Below are 17,750 nucleotides of genomic sequence, written 5' to 3'. Positions count from 1 at the left end.
CAGAGTCATTCTTTTCCTCGATTCAGGATTCAACCGGTGACTTGGGACACTATAAATCCCCCAAGTGGCGACTCTGAAATAAATAAATAAATCCCGTTTCGATTGTCCCTTAATTGGAAAAACTCCCTCTACGTCCTTTGCGGTGGCGTAGGTGAAAATGGAGGTGTGACAGCTCTGGCGATTCTGCTGGGGAGCGAACCCAGAATCTCTGGTTCAGGGTTCAGAATTTGAGCTTAGATGAATTGTTATATTTGGCTTTATTTATTATTTGTTCTTATTACATGTTTTGGCCTAAATGTGCAAAATGATATTTTTTTTACCGCTTTGATATTATTTGAACTGTACATATAAACTGTGCCGAAACCTTCTCTTCTCACCTACGGGGATGTGCTTACTGGTTGAGACTCCCTATTCTGTTAGTGTCATACCCTGAAATAAAAGAGGCTCGAAAAGTTTCTAAGCCGGCTGGCCTTTTGGTTCCCGGCAAGGAGCTCCTTCCTCAACTCGAGTTGTCCGCTCGGGTACACTGTCTAGAACATATACCAGGTTGAACCTAGAATAACTTGACTTCATGTCGGATCCCTAGTAGGAACGTTTATTTGCATCATGTTGCATTTGACTTAGGGGACTCAACACAGGGGTTGGGTCCGTCTAGGACAAGCAACCTGAAATGAAAAAAGACCATCCTGCTGCATCCTGTTTGTTTTGCACATTTATTTGCTTCAGATCTGCATGTTGACCGGCTTCAGAAATCAGGAATTTTTTTTGAAAAATTGTGAAAAAGAGAAAAAGAAAAATAGCAGTGTAGGGAGATAACTACTTTTTTTTTATAAAACCAATGTCCAAGTAGTGTCAAAACCCTGCCGAAATTTTGAAAAATGAAAAAATGGTCTTTTTTTAGTTTGATTTATTTGAAAAAATAAAAGAAAGGAGTCTTGTTTACAAGTTTAGTTTATGTTGGGCGAACTACGCCGGTTTGATTCTCACAGGGCGTGAGATACGTAGGCAACCCCCGTTGGGTCCAACCCCCTATTTTGCAAAAATAGACAAAAATGTCAAATCTTAATTTTTCACCATAGAGTCGGGCGATGCCGTTTTTATCAGAAATAGCCAAACGTTCCCGAAAGGGACGCCGGAAGGCTGACTTTGCATAAACGGCCGCTTCTGTCATTTTTGGATTGTTGATCGGTTGACTCACACAAACTTAAAATCTTCATCCCTGAAGTGCTGAAAGGTCGTGTTCGGAAAATCGGGTCTTTCTTTTATGAAAAAATAATCAAATCGTTTTGAGTCAAATAAATTTTATTTTGTTTAATCACATTAATAAATGTGCAGAATGAGCACGACTCAAAATGAACCTTTTTCAATCATGAATACAATTCCCCTCCAGTTACGGCTATGATGGAATGATTTAGGCAAAGAAGGGCGAGACGAAGTCAAGAAACATCTGAAAGGTCTCACGGGTTTGTTGGGTATCAAGCCTCGAGGGGATATTATAAGGGCACTGGTCACTTACTGGGACCCGGCGCACAATGTCTTCCACTTCTCGGACTTTGAACTCACCCTGACTTTAGAGGAAATAATAGGGTACATCGGCAGTGCTGAGGTTCCATTAAGGCGTAAATACTTGGTTGCTCCAAAAGTCGTAGCGGTGCACTGTTTTTTGGACTCGTTAAAGATAGTCAGAACGATCCATAACCCAGACTTGGCGAAAGGTTTTTGCACTCTGAGCTTCATATACCAAAGATACGGCCACATAGGAGGATTCGACAAGCCAGAAAACAAGTTGTGCAGTAAAAGTAATCGTCGGAAGTAGGATGAACATAGACGGGTTGCTTTCATGATAACTTTCTTAGGGATTTTAGTGTTCCCAAGAAAAGACGGGAATATTGACATAAAGATAGCTGGGGTCGTCAGTACTTTGCTCACTCAAGATGACAGCACGCTTGCGCCCATGATTGTATCTGATATCTTCCGAGCTCTCACGGCCTACAAAGCCGGAGGGAATTTTTTCGAAGGGTGTAACTTGTTATTGCAAATATGGATGACCGAACACCTATGTCACCGAGCCCAGTTCCTGAGCCATGGATCTTCTGAGAAAACCTGCATAGAGGAGTTCTACACCAGAATTAATGAGGTCCGCTTACCTGAAGGAGTCTCGGCATGGACCTCATATTTCCGGACCCTCAACGCTAGTCAAATACAGTGGACACTGGGATGGTTACCGATTGACGAAGTCATATATATGCCAGCAGCTAGGCCTCATTTTCTCTTGATGGGACTTAAGAGCATTCAACCGTATGCGCTGTATCGGGTTTTGAGGCAACTTGGGAGGTGTCAGATAATGCCGAAAGATGAGGACCTGAGCACCCAAGTGACTGAGATCAATTCCGATGGCCAGTTTCCTGAAGCAAGGGTCCACCAGATTTGGAGCCAATGTCAATACTTGGAGGCAAATACTTGTGTACTGAATCGGGCAAGAGGGGAAGTTTCACCCGGATATCAGGCTTGGTACAAAGGGAAGTGTCGTCTGGAAGGCCGACTAAAAGACCTCACCTTCAAGAATTTGCCAAGTCCTCACAAGAGCATTGGGACTGGTTGGCGAAGGAAAAAGAATACAGGGCCACAATAGGCAAGTTGAAGCAGCAGGTCATAGATCTTCAGTTTGAAAGAGAAATTCAGACCGCGGCCGATGAAGGGGACAGAAAGAAATCAACCCAAGAAAATGACTCCCTTAGAGCTCAAAACTGACAAGTCATAATGGATACCGACAACCAATGGAGAAGCCGGTCCGATAAAAGGCTGATAGTAGGGTTAAGGAATCAGGTCATTGAAAGTCGAAAAGACTTGGAAAGATCCGAGGCTAGCATAGCAAGAATGCGGGCCAGATGGGCAAAAGGTGTAGCAGCGCGGAAAAAGCACCTATGGCAAGTGAGAAGGGATTATGAAGGGAGCATTGCAATATTAAGAGAAACAAATTCCACTCTCAGAGATCGGGTCTTTAAACAAGCCCGAGATGCTAGAACGGACAAGGAGCGCTACTATGATTCAATAGCCCGAATGGAAGAACAAATGGAGAGGTTCCAAGATCAGCTCGTTGACAACACTCAAGTATTGGGATTAAAGAATCAACGAATAGAACAGCTGTGTATGGAAAGGGATAAAATCAGGGGTAGGATCGATGAGATTGGGCACTACATCACCACGAAGTGCCTAACATGTGAAGAAATGCACCGTGATACCCTTTTTGCCTCAGTCATGGGTTATGTCCACCGGATCATGGAGGAATTAAAAAGCTTGCAAAGAGGCCTGGCACCAAAGCCCGCGGAAAGGCCGAACGATGCCTCGCGGTCACCAAAATTCAAGGCCTTAATGTATCCCTAGTTCAAGTCTGCACTTGTTTGTTTTTAAGAGTCTGTTGTCTACCCTTCTGTTCTCTTTTCATATCAAACAATGTTAATAGTGTGGAGTCTGTATTTCGTTTGTTTTTTTTTTTTCAAATGGGTAGCTTGTAATAGAATATGTTGGTAATAAAATAAAATAAAACATTTATGTCTTTACTTGTGGCAAAACTACGCCCGGTCTGATTCATGCGGGGACATGATACGTAGGCAATCCACATAAGATTCGACCATCTCTAAAAAAAAGAAGGGAAAAGGCAAAATGAATATATAAGCCGGAATGCCGCATGCAGTCGAAGCAAAGACATGTTAGAAATGGTTAAACTTCCTAGTAACATTGCATTCCCCAATGTGAAATTACAATATGTGTTAACCTCTAACGCTAACAAGTTTGTTGTTTATATCAGAGAAAGAGATTTCAAAACAGTTAGCTCGTTAGAACGTTCTGGCAGATTACCGTTACCACACAAGATAAAAAGGGCCCATTCCAGAAAGTATGTCTGGTTCGGACAAAAGTGTGAGGAGGAAAAAACAGAGATGCAAATGATGAAGGAGGAAGTAGACAGGCTGAGACAAGAGATAGCTGGGATGCACCTAGCCTGGGCTAAGGGACAAACACCACTAATACTTCCCCTTACTCCTACCCTTTCACCAGCTCGGACTTCGGAACACCTTTCCACTGGTCCATCAACGAGCTTCCCCATTGCCCAATACTATCAAGGGGAAACTTCCTATAATCCCCAAGCTTCACCACCCAAACAAAACCCTCATCCACCAGCTGTTCCCGTTTTCGTGGCACCTCCACCCGCCACGTTGCAAAAATCATCCGATGAACCAGTGTTTCAGGTTCACGACAATCAATACTATCCTCCTAAACTCACCTTCAAAACACCCGAGCCATACACTTACACCCCTCACCTTCAGCTCCCAATAGAAACTGAGAGGCCAGCTAAGAATCCGGAGCAAGGCGAAGTGCTTCGTAAAGTGAAAAGCCTGGAGCAATCCTTCAGAAATATGCATGGATTGGGCAGCCAAGTCAGTGTGTCCTATAAAGATCTGTGGCCCTTCCCCGATGTTCAATTGCCTGCAGGTTTTAAGATGTCAAAGTTTGATCTATATGAGGGACATGGTGATCACATGGCACATCTACGAGGTTTCTGTAGTAAGATGAGAGGGACAGGTGGAAAGGATGAGCTGTTGATAGCCTATTTCGGTCAAAGTTTAAGCGGGTCTGCATTAGAGTGGTACACGAGGCAGGATCCTAGCAGGTGGTATACCTGGGACGATCTAGCACAAGCATTTGCAGGTCATTTCCAGTATAACCTTGAGATCGTCCCCGACCGTCTCACACTATTAAAGCTTGAGAAAAATCCTGGAGAGAGCTTCAGGGAATTCGGATTCCGTTGGAGAGAACAAGCAGCAACAGTCGATTCGCCAATGAGGGAAGGTGAAATGGTGGACTACTTCTTACAAACTTTGGAGCCAACTTACTTTGGTCACCTGGTGACGTCAGTTGGTAAATCTTTCAATGAAGTAGTAAAAATGGGCGGCATGGTTGAAGAGGGACTCAGGTCCAACAAGATAATGAGTTATTCGGCGATCAAGGCCACAACTCAGGCAATCCAAAGCGGCACGGGAGGTGCGCTCAGGAAAAAGAAGAGAGAGGAGGTCGCAAAAGTCGAAGCAGGTACTTGGTCTAGATCAAGAGGTCCTTCCCTTCGCTACCAACCCAGACCCCATTACCCAAACTATCCACACACTCCATACAACCCTCCACAACCCTATTATCCACCACAAGAGCCACATTTCTCCGTCCATCATGCCCAAACTTACACCCAGCCTTCGGCTCGCCCGCAATGGTGTGTGCCGGCTCCCAACATACATATCAACCTCCCCAACATACATATCCACCTCCACAAAACACATAACCACCTCCTCAAAGCACATACTCACCACCAAGGGCCTACAGGAATCCTTCAGGGCCAAGCTTCCGGGGAAATCAGGCTTTCAGGAATGAGAGGGTGCAGAGGTCGAGAACATTCACTCTGCTAGGAGAAACCTATACTACTCTGTTCCACAAGTTGAGGCAGTTAGGCCTATTAAGTCCTGTTGTACCCAAATTGCCAAATCCCCTTCCCAAAAATCTGGACCACTCAGTAAGCTGTGAATATTGTTCGGGGACTCCCGGGCATGATACTGAGAAGTGTTGGAAGTTGAAGACTGCCGTACAAGATCTTATTGACACAAATAGGATCGAGGTTCAGGCACCAGAGGCACCCAACATCAATGAAAACCCGTTACCGGTGCACCATGAGGCACACATGATCGAACTAGTGCACGAAGGAGGGAAACCTAAAACACCCTCACAAACGGTAATGATGATTCGTACCAGTCCAAACGAAAAGTCGACCAGTGGAAAGGCAGCGGTACAATTGGGAAAGGTAGATGACAAGCCATTTGTCGTAATGGGGAAAGGTTCGTCTGTTGCTGCGAAGAAGCCAGAGTCAGTCAAGGCAGTGCTGCAGGGAGTATCAAGCACACCAGTGTTGGTGGTGAAGGGGGCCCACGTAGAACCAGTTGTTATCAGGCCAGTAATGCAGTTGCCGATAACAAATGAGAAAGCTGTACCATGGAGCTACAGTCAAGTGACAGTGATGCATAATGGGAAGGAGGTTGTGGAAGAAGTATGCGAGGCCCAGGGGTTAACTCGTTCGGGAAGGTGTTTTGTTCACGTAGAATTGAGAAGGGCCAATCCTGTAACAATAAAGAAGACAGTAACGGAGGAAGAAGCAGAGGAGTTTTTAAAGAAGATGAAGGCACAGGACTACTCCATTATAGAGCAGTTAAGGAAGACCCCAGCCCAGATCTCGTTGCTATCCTTATTGATCCATTCAAACGATCATTGTCAGGCGTTAATAAAGATTCTGAACGAAGCCCATGTCCCGGACAAGCTCTCAGTGAACCATTTGGAGAAAATAGCACACAAAATCTTCGAAGTAAACCGAGTGACATTCTCTAATGATGAGTTACCGGTAGAGGGTACATAACACAACAGGGCACTCTACCTGATGGTGAAATGCGAAGAATCGGTGGTCACTCGAGCACTAATTGATAATGGGTCAAGTGCCAATATCTGTCCTTTGGCCACTCTGAACAAACTGAAGGTTGCTGATGATAGGATCCACAAGAACATCGTCTGCGTCCGAGGTTTTGATGGGGGCGGTATTGACACAGTGGGTGATATCATACTGGAATTGACAATTGGTCTGGTCGAGTTCACCATGGAATTTCAAGTGATAGATATGGCGGTGTTGTATAATCTTTTGTTGGGACGACCCTGGATCCACGCAGCCAAAGCAGTGCCTTCTACACTGCATCAGATGGTCAAATTTGAATAGGATAGACAAGAGATTGTGGTACACGGGGATGATGGCACACATGCCGTCAATGATGCCATTGTGCCCTTCATAGAAACCGACAATGACAAGGGCCCATGGGTTTATCACATTTTGACGCAGTCTCAATAGACAAAATTCCTGAGGGTGGGGGCCTTCCACTTCCCAGAATCGCAGCTGCGACCTTCATGATAGCCTCAGAGATGTTGAACAACGAGTTTGTACCAGGGAAAGGTTTGGGGATTGATCTGTAGGGAATAGTCCAGCCAGTTTCTTTGCCCAAGAACATGGATACTTTTGGATTGGGATTCAAGCCTACCGCAACGGATGTAAAGCGGGCCCGCAAGTTGAAGAAAAGAGTTTGGGTCCTTCCTAAGCCAATCCCGCGCCTATCCAGATTATTTGTCAGAGCAGGGTTCAGAAAGTTGTCGGTCCCGGAAATTCTCGGACCCCTGATTGGGCCAGATGGAGATTTGAATGAGGGCTTTAAAAGGTTGTTCACCGATGTCAACATGATAGAAGCTGGAGAAGGTTCCAGTAAGGTAGACATACAGTTTGTGGGGCCTAGGGCCAATGTCAACAATTGGACAGCTACTCTTCTTCCTACTCGGAGGGAGTCCTGGTAGTTGGCTCTGATTTTCCTTCTTGTTTTCTAGATTAATTCAGGGTTGTAATCCAGATTCCTTTTTATTTTTATTGTGTTCATCAAAGTGTGAAACCTTGTTATCCCATAATTCAATAAAATAAAAAGTTTCTTCTTCATTCCTTATTTTATTTTTTATTTTTAATTTTATTTTTCTTCTTTTCTTTTTCTGAATAGTTCTCTTTATACTGGTCTTAACGACATGGCATGCACAATGGATCTTCAACCTAGTCTAAAAGATCAATCTGATTCTGAACTAAATATACAAGAGGTCGATTATGATACTGAATCGGAATACGATGAGAATGAAGCCTTCGAAGAGATAAACAGAGAGTTAAGCCAGTTTGAAGAAAAATCCAGGCCCAACTTAAATGACACAGAATCCATCAATTTAGGGGATGCAGTCAATATCAGGGAAACTAAAATAAGCATCCACATTGCACCAAATATCAGGGAAGAATTAATCAAAACACTTATTGAGTTCAAAGATGTTTTTGCATGGTCGTATGATGACATGCCGGGGTTAAGCACGGATTTAGTGGTTCATAAATTGCCCACTGACCCGGCATGCCCTCCCGTCAAGCAGAAATTGAGGAAGTTCAAGACGGATATGAGTGTGAAGATTAAAGAGGAAGTAACCAAGCAGCTGCAAACAAAGGTTATTCGTGTCACTCAATATCCTGATTGGTTGGCTAATGTGGTGCCGGTGCCGAAGAAAGATGGGAAGATCAAGGTGTGTGTTGATTACCGCAATCTGAACAGGGCAAGCCCAAAGGACAACTTTCCTTTACCCAACATCCATATCTTGATCGACAATTGTGCCGGACGTGAGATCAAATCTTTTGTAGATTGCTATGCTAGGTATCATCAGATTCTGATGGATGAAGAAGATGTGGAAAAGACGACATTCATTATGCCATAGGGGACTTATTGCTACCGGGTAATGCCATTTGGTTTGAAAAATGCTGGGGCAACTTACATAAGAGCAATGACCACTGTGTTTCATGACATGATCCACAAAGAGATTGAGGTGTACGTGGACGATGTGATCATAAAGTCCAAGCGTCAGGAAGACCACATAGTAGACCTAAGGAAGTTTTTTCAAAGACTTCGAAGGTATGATATTAAGCTCAACCCGGCCAAATGTGCATTTGGAGTTCCATCTGGAAAGCTGTTGGGATTCATCGTCAGTCAGTGAGGTATTGAACTGGACCCGTCGAAGATCAAATCTATCCAAGATTTGCCACCGCCGAAGAACAAGACATAAGTAATGAGTCTGTTGGGAAGGTTGAATTACATCAGCAGGTTTATTGCACAACTCACAACAACCTGTGAACCCATTTTCGGCTATTGAAGAAAGATGCTGCGATAAAATGGATGGCAGAATGTCAGGAGGCATTTGACCAGATCAAAGGATATTTATCAAATCCACCTGTGTTGGTTCCACCTGAGCCAGGGAGACTGTTAATTCTTTATCTAACGGTCCTGGAGAATTCGTTTGGCTGCGTGTTGGGGCAACATGACATTACAGGAAGGAAGGAGCAAGCCATCTATTATCTCAGCAAGAAGTTTACAGTATATGAGGTTAAGTACACTCAACTCGAGAAGACATGTTGCGCCCTAACTTGGGTGGCCCAGAAATTGAAACATTATTTGTCCTCATATACTACTTATCTCATTTCACGCTTGGATCCACTAAAGTATATTTTCCAGAAGCCTATGCCCACAGGGAGGTTAGCGAAATGGAAAATATTACTCACGGAGTTTGACATCGTCTATGTGACGAGGACGGCCATGAAAGCCCAAGCACTGGCCGATCACTTGGCTGAGAATCCTATTGATGAAGAATACGAGCCGTTGAGGACGTATTTTCCTGACGAGGAAGTAATGCATATAGATGAATTGGAATTACCCGAGGAACCAGGTTGGAAGCTTTTCTTTGATGGAGCCGCAAATGCGAAGGGTGTTGGAATAGGAGCGGTACTTATTTCTGAAACAGGACGTCATTATCCTGTTACAGCTCAGCTGCGTTTCTATTGTACCAACAACATGGCTGAGTATGAGGCATGCATTTTGGGTCTGCGACTAGCTGCAGACATGGATGTCCAGGACGTTTTGGTCTTGGGAGACTCGGACCTCCTGGTGCATTAGATTCAGGGTGAATGGGAAACACGGGATTTAAAGCTCATACCATATAGACAATGTTTGCAAGATCTGAGCAAGCGATTTTGATCAGTGGAGTTCAGACACATCCCAAGAATTCACAATGAGGTTGCCGATGCATTGGCCACTTTAGCATCGATGTTGCACCACCCAGACAAAATTCATGTTGACCCGTTGCACATCCAGGTTCGTGATCAACATGCTTATTGCAACATGATAGAGGAAGAAGTGGATGGCGAACCATGGTTTTATGACGTCAAGGAGTACCTCAGGATGGGGATATACCCGGAGCAGGCCACCGGAGATCAAAAAAGAGTCATTCGGAGATTGTCAAGTGGATTCTTCCTCAGTGGAGGAGTGTTATACAAAAGAACCCCAGATTTGGGATTACTGAGATATATAGATGTCAGTCAAGCCACGACAGTTATGATAGAGGTACATGCTGGAGTTTGTGGGCCACATATGAGCAGATATGTATTGGCGAAGAAGATTCTTCGAGCAGGGTATTATTGGCTCACTATGGAGCGTGATTGTATCAATTTCGTGCGGAAATGCCATCAATGTCAGATACACGGAGATTTGATTCATTCTCCGCCGACAGAATTGCATACAATGTCAGCGCCATGGCCATTTGTTGCTTGGGGCATGGATGTTATTGGACCTATTGAGCCGGCAGCTACCAACGGTCATAGGTTCATTCTGGTGACCATCGACTATTTCACTAAGTGGGTTGAAGCTAAAACTTTCAAGTCGGTAACCAAGAAGGCAGTGGTGGATTTTGTTCACTCCCATATCATCTGTAGATTTGGGGTCCCAAAAGTGATCATCACGGATAGTGGTGCTAATCTTAACAGTAATTTGATGAAAGAGGTATGTCAACCGTTTAAGATTGCACACCGCAATTCCACCCCATATCGTCCCAAGGTGAATGGAGCAGTTGAGGCAGCCAACAAAAACATAAAGAAGATACCGAGGAAAATGATAGAAGGGTCCAGACAATGGCATGAGAAATGACTATTTGCATTGTTGGGTTATCGCACTACTGTTCGGACTTCAGTAGGTGCAACTCCTTATTTGTTGGTATATGGAACTGAAGTAGTAATACCGGCGGAAGTTGAAATTCCATCCCTTCGGATTATCGCTGAAGCTGAGATTGATGATGACGAGTGGGTCAAAACCCGTTTGGAGCAGTTGAACTTGATTGATGAAAAGAGATTGACAGCTGTGTGTCATGGCCAGTTATATCAAAAGAGAGTGGCGAGAGCCTACAACAAGAAGGTGCGCCCTAGAAAATTTGAGGTGGGGCAGCAGGTGTTGAAATGAATCCTGCCACATCAGGCCGAAGCAAAAGGAAAGTTCGCCCCGAATTGGCAAGGACCATTCATTATAACCAGAGTGTTGTCCAATGGCGCTTTATGTTTAACATATATTGACGGAAAATGCGTCGACATGGCTATCAATTCTGACGCAGTTAAGAGATATTATGTATGATTTCTTTTGATTGTAATTGTTGTTTGTTTGTGGTTGGCATTTATCGGAGAATGAAATGACTTAGGCAATTCTTTCTTCTATCCAAACACTTTAACCTTTCCTTCCCCTTTTGAGCCTTATTTATTCTTTCATATCCCTCTTTTGGAATCAGTAATTAAAATGAAAGAAAAAGAAAAAGAGAAAAATAATGATAATAAAGACAAAAGAAAAGTCACAAGAAAAACAAAGGAATTGGGAACTACGTTTGACCTGATTCCTCAAGAAGGATACGTAGGCGCCTCACGGCTCGGTCATAGTGTAACAAAAAAGTAAAAATTCCCAAGCAAGAAAAACTGGGGCAGAAGTTTGTGTTTGTAATTTTGGGAAGAAAGTTCGATTCCAAGAGTTGTAATTTTACCCATCAAAATGATTTTGAACCCTCTTGATACCCCTTTTCTTTAGCCATACACAAAAAACCCATATTGATGTCCAAAAAAGACCTCCCGATCAGAGAGAGTCATATCGGCAACACTCCAATCCCCAGCTGGAAAAATAAAATAAAATGAGAGAGTCTTATCGGTGAAAACCTTCACAGGCACCATAAGGCGACGGGAGTTGAGAGAAATGAGAGAGTCTTATTAGTGAAAACCCCTCGAAGGGCACTATGAGGCGACAAGACAAGATTGGCGGAAAGGATCCGCATTTGGCAAAGAGTTGAGTGCCTATTTATCCCCAGCAAGATGAGGCCATCCGAAAGATTGATTGATATAAATAGACTGGGTCGATTAATTCGGAATGCACGACATGATCGTTGGGATCGGTTATATCATTCAGATAAGTTCTTTTCTTTCCTTTTCCCCAGCATTTGTTCAGAAAGACTTCTTCTTTTTCTATTTTTGAAATCATCACTTTTTCATTTCTTGGTTTAAAGACTTTACCTCCCCAGCAGTTTGTTTTTGAAAAGGATTTTTAGAGCTTACTACCAGTGGCCAAAATGGTGCAAAGCAAAATGCGAATAGGACATGCCAAAGATAAGGCGACAAAGCAAAAAGAAGTTTGTCGCAAGACCAAATGACGAATGGGTCTAGATCCCAAGAGGACCGAATTTCCAGGGGAAGTCGGAGAAAACAGAAAGAAAAACAGTTAAAAAGTTATGGATCAAATTCCAAGAGGATCCCCAGCAGATTTGCGAGATACAAGAACAACTCCGACAGATTCTCGACCAAGCTCCACAATGGTAGGACAACACAGAGCGGGGAAGGAAGAGAAACGAAAAACCATCCCCAGCAGGAATATCAGCCCCAGCGAACAATATCATCCCCAACAAGTTTTATAGCAAAGCAGGGAAAAGAAAAGGGAAAAACCATCCCCAACAGAAGTGGAACGACCACTCGCCCCATTTTAAACTAACAAATTTTTCTTTGATTTAAAACAGGGGAAGGAAATATTATTGACAGCAGGAAGACAGGGTCACAAAGACGATTATCAAACTGGGGCAGAAAATTTTCTCTCATTACGAAAATTTTCTTGAAATCAGATAGCCATTTGGGAAAGAGAGAACAAGTTTTGAAGGAAGTAAAATCCCCAGCAGTATACGAGAAGGGAGATACAAGTTTTAAAAGAAAAACAATCTTGGAAGAAGCAAGATAACCCAAAGTTTTAAAAGTAATGACCTTTGAATCAATATCATCCCCACCATTGTTAAAAGGAGGAAGATAATTCCCCAGCAGTGTTATTCCCGGCAGGTTTCAGAGAAGTGAAAACACCTATCGGAGGGAAGTAATTCCAGTGGAAGGAAAGCACCAGCTTTAAAGGAAATAGTCTTTGAAGAAGAAAAATGACATATTGGTGAAATAAAATATCGGTGTTATCCCCAGCAGTTTTCAGAGGAATAAAACACCATTTTTGAAGGAAGCATTTGTTGAAGTCAGGAGCCCGCCTGGAGAATGGAGGCTGAATTATTTTTAAGTTGTTGTTGAAGTCAGGAGCCCGCCTGGAGAATGGAGGCTGAATTATTTTTAAAGTTGTTGAAGTTAGGAGCCCGCCTGGAGAATGGAGGCTGATTTATTTTCAAAGTTGCTGTCAGGAGCCCGCCTGGAGAATGGAGGCTGATTTATTTTCAAAGTTGTTGATGAAGTCAGGAGCCCGCCTGGAGAATGGAGGCTGATTTATATTCAAAGTTGCTATGGAAGTCAGGAGACCGCCTGGAGAATGGAGGCTGACATTTTTAAGAAGTTGTTAAAATCAGGAGCCTGCCTGGAGAATGGAGGTGTTACATTTAAAATGTTGGAGAAGTCAGGAGCCCGCCTGGAGAATGGAGGCCGAATTATTTTTAAAGTTGTTGAAGTCAGGAGCCCGCCTGGAGAATGGAGGCTGAATTATTTTGAGAAAGTTGTTGAAGTCAGGAGCCCGCCTGTAGAATGGTGGTTGTTAAATTTTAATTTGAAGTCAGGAGCCCGCCTGTAGAACGGAGGTTGTTATATTCTAAGTCGGAGAAGTCAGGAGCCCGCCTGTAGAGTGGAGGTTGTTAAATTTTAATTTGGAGTCAGGAGCCCGCCTGTAGAACAGAGGTTGTTTATTTTAAAAAGTTGAAGGAGTCAGGAGCCCGCCTGTAGAACGGAGGTTGTTATATTTTTTAATTATGGAAGAAGTCAGGATCCCGCCTGGAGAATGTAGGTTGTGTCATCTTTCAAAAGTCAAGTTGGAGTAAGGAGCCCGCCTGCAGAACAGAGGAATACATTTCAAGATCAAATCAGAAGTCAGTAATGAGGAGGGTTACAACAAAAATCCCCAGCATAACAAGCTTTAATGTAGGAAGCAGCGTCCCCAACAGACAGAGTGGAATGATAAAACTTGTGTTCAGAAAAGCAAAAGGCCACTGTCATCCCCAGCAGTTTTCGAAAGAAAAGCACCAGAGGAAACACAAGCCGACAAGAAAGCAAGGCAACCAGAGCAAGTGAAAGATAGATAAGATTTTGTAATTCCTAGTTTAGTCTAGCTTCTTGTTTTCTTTTGGCACGGTGTAATAAGGAGATCGAAAAGCAGTAGCAACAACATGCAACAACAGTAACGGCAAAATTGTAGATCCATGGTAGTCCCAGCTACCAAAACTTCCCGAACTACATTAACCTGATTCCCTTCTAGCGAGGGATATGTAGGAAACCTTTGAAGCAAAGGTTCGGTTAAATCTTTTTTTAAAAATGCTTCACACGGAGTACTCAGATGGGCAAAAATCGCTCACTTTATCTTTGAACGAAAACTCTTCGTGTTTTCGGACAAAGAGGGGCAGCTGTAAGCACGTGATTTTTGACCTATGTGAGAAATACTCCCAAAAATTCAAAATAAAATAATTTTCCTTTGTGTACAATTTTGAGAATTTTCGATAATTATTTGTATTTGTCCATGCATGTTTATTTGTTAAATTAATAAAAAATACAAAAATATGTCGCATTTGCATTTAGGATTTAATTTTACAATTAGGAGCAATTAAGTTTGTTTTTACAAGAACAAAAAAATCATAAAAATAATGTACGTTGCATTTTTAGCATTTAATGTCCAAATTGTGTGATTTTATCGTAATTGCTATTTAATTGTGTGTTAATTGTTATTGAGAGTTAATTTACACTTTTATAAATTAATTTAGTTCTATATGATAATTTAGAATTTTTAGAATTTAATTTTAGTTTAAGAAAAAATAAAAGAAGAAGAAAACAAGAAGCAATAGAAGAAGAAGAAAATCGGATTGGGCCTTTTTTTCAAATTTAAACCCCATGCCCAAAGAACCAAACCCCCACCGGGTCGACCCGACCCAGTCCGCCCCATAACCCAAACGAGTTACCCCCCTTCTTCCCATTTTTTTCATTGTTTATTTTCCCCAAACCCTAAAAACATCCGCCCCCTCTTCTCTCCATCTTCTCCAAACGACCCCAAGCTCCAGCTCCCATGGCTGCCTTTCTCTTTTGCTTCGTCTTCAACTCCAACCATGAACGACCCTGTCGTTTCAAACAACCCCACTGCCATCTCCATAACCCGCAGCCCTCACAGTTCGTCAGACCACCCAAGTCGATCCCCCGTCCGCTATTGACGAGCAGCAGCGCTACTGCGTCGACCAGTCACGACCCTCGTCGTCCACCTAAACCACCCGTCGATGATACTGCCTATGACCACCACTAGCTTCGTCGCCCAGTTCGTCGTCACACCGCCTTTAGCCTCACGTCCAAACGACCCCTCCAGTCGCCGGAAAAACCAGTACGACGCCTCCCTCACGTCTAAACAACCATAGCTGCTTCGTCATTCATCGAACACCAAACAGAGCTGCTTCCTTCTTCAACCCATCACACAGCCTCGCAAATACCATTTCCGTCCAGTTTCATCGTCAAACGACCACCCCTAGAAACTCAGCTGTTGTCTCGTCGTTCTTCAGGTTCAATCCGTCGAGGTCATCGTTTGTCGTTCTGAGTTCGTCGAGGTTAAAAGAGAAGGTGAGTTTTCGTTGAGTCGAGATCCGGTACGTCGAGGTTGTTGTTCGAGTTTCTGTTCCATTGCGGTCATTTCCGGTTAGTTGGTTTAAGTTTCATTTCTGTCCGTATTTTGTTTGATATTCTCGGATTTGAAATCAGTATATGTTTGATTCTTTTCTTGTTCGTTGTTTATCATTTCTTGATTATTTCTTCAATTTGTTTTTATTCATTTGTTCTTGTTTAGTTTTAATATAGAAGTGTGTTAGTTTAATCACTTGAATCCTTTATCTTGGTTGTAATGTTGTTAGATTTCATTTGAAGTTCAATTGATTATTGAGTTTAGTGATTTGAATCTACTTGTTTGATATGTTCAATTTGTTACTGTTATTGAATCTGAAAGTATGTTTGTTGTTAAAAATGTTGTTCAGTCAAAATGATTTCAGTTGTTTCTTTATTGTTCATCATATGGTTTGGTTCCCTGAATCCTTAGTCTTTGTTTTGATGATATTTGACATAATCTGAGTTTCTAGCTTAAATTTGTTGATGAAATTTGATTAGGAATTGGTTATAGCTGCTGTATTTTGGTTAATTGATTAGGTGAATTGGTTATAGCTGATGGGGGTAGAATGATAATTTCAGAGAGGTATTTTTGGAATTGAAAATTTGAACAATTATTTATTTTGAGTGCTCTGTCCACTAAGCACTAATAATATTAAAATAAGGTATTAAAATAATATAGTGGGGGACAAGACATATGTTAGTGGGGAATAATACATTTGTTTAATAAAAGTGGGGGACAAGACATGTAGTAGTGGGATTACGGGGCTCAAGAAGATGTGACCTTTTCTTTATTTGTTTAATTATTTAAAGTGGTCTGTTTTTGGACATAAATAAGGAGAGTTTGGGTAGAATTAAGGAGAGACTTTTTTAAAAAAAAATCTTGGAGAGTCAGAGTTAGAGAGTTAAAAAAATAGACTGGATTTTATCATCAAAAATTCAGAGCTTAAGTTGAAAAGAAAACTGATTTGTCAGAACTTAAGAAATTCAGTCTTTGAGAATTAAAAAACTGAAAGTGAAGCCTTTCTTTACTACTGAGGATCAGAATATTGTTACTGCTTCTGTGGTTTGCATTTGGTACCACTGATTTTCAGATTGGTTTTCCTGGGTTTTCTTTTGGTTTTGGAGGGTTGTTTCATTGAATGCTTGGGTTTCTGGTATTGGTATTGTTGTCGGGTTATTTTTGAATCTGTTATTGGATGTGGAATCATCTCTGTTGGTTTTAAAATCCATCCCTGGGTGTTCAATTTGCTACTGTTGTTGCTGATTGTTCTTGTTGCTTTGCTAATGCTGATCTTCCTCTTCTTTTAATTCCAATACCAGGTACATGGCTGTAACCTTGTTGATATTGTAAGCTGAAATGTGAAAGCATGAATACTTATGAAGAATGGAACTTTGAAGTTTTAATTTAGCTTTTTCTTTGTTTCTTTTACTGATTGTATTTAGGCTATTTCATGTATTATTATTCTTTAAATTTCCGTCGCTTTGCATAACTAGGCATCTTGTAGTGATGTATTAAATAATACTTTGCTTTAGTTTGATTATTAGGTAGTATATATTTAAGCATGCTCATTACTGTCAAACTGTTTAATAATTGGAATAAGAGGAAAATAACATAAGTTGGTCTTTAGTGAATCAGCTTGACAAAACTGATTAGTTCACTAGCTATGAAGGTTTTAATATTGTCAACAGCAGGTTAATCGTGAACATGTAGCTAAATTTAGTTAAAGCATGAATTTAAATTAATTTCGTAAATTAGACATTATGGCATGATTTGAGTTCAGACAAGACGAGTTAACGTTTAAATTTAATAAACTTTCGAATATGCGTTAGTAATTAAGATTGATTCTAATTTCAAATAGTTGTAAATAATTAATTCCCACGGTTCAAGTCATCTAACAATGCGAGTTTAATCTAGTTATAGGATAATTAGTTTCTTTCGAATATATTATTTGTCGATTCCGTATTTTATTTATAATTTTAATTTTAGTAATATTCCATTTCGTTAACATTTGTCTTAATCTAGCATTTAATATGTTACGCCTTTTTTCAAGCATATAATTAATTAGGATTTTTTCTCTTTTATTTTAGAGACGAATTTAATAGAAATGTAGTCACTTTAGGATATCCTTAAAATAAATGAGATGAGCATCGCTGGATA

Source organism: Nicotiana sylvestris, chromosome 2 (assembly GCF_000393655.2).
Source record: "Nicotiana sylvestris chromosome 2, ASM39365v2, whole genome shotgun sequence".
Classification (NCBI taxonomy): Eukaryota; Viridiplantae; Streptophyta; class Magnoliopsida; order Solanales; family Solanaceae; genus Nicotiana; species Nicotiana sylvestris.
The sequence above is the reverse complement of the archived record's forward strand: the minus strand, read 5'-3'. Positions refer to the sequence as shown.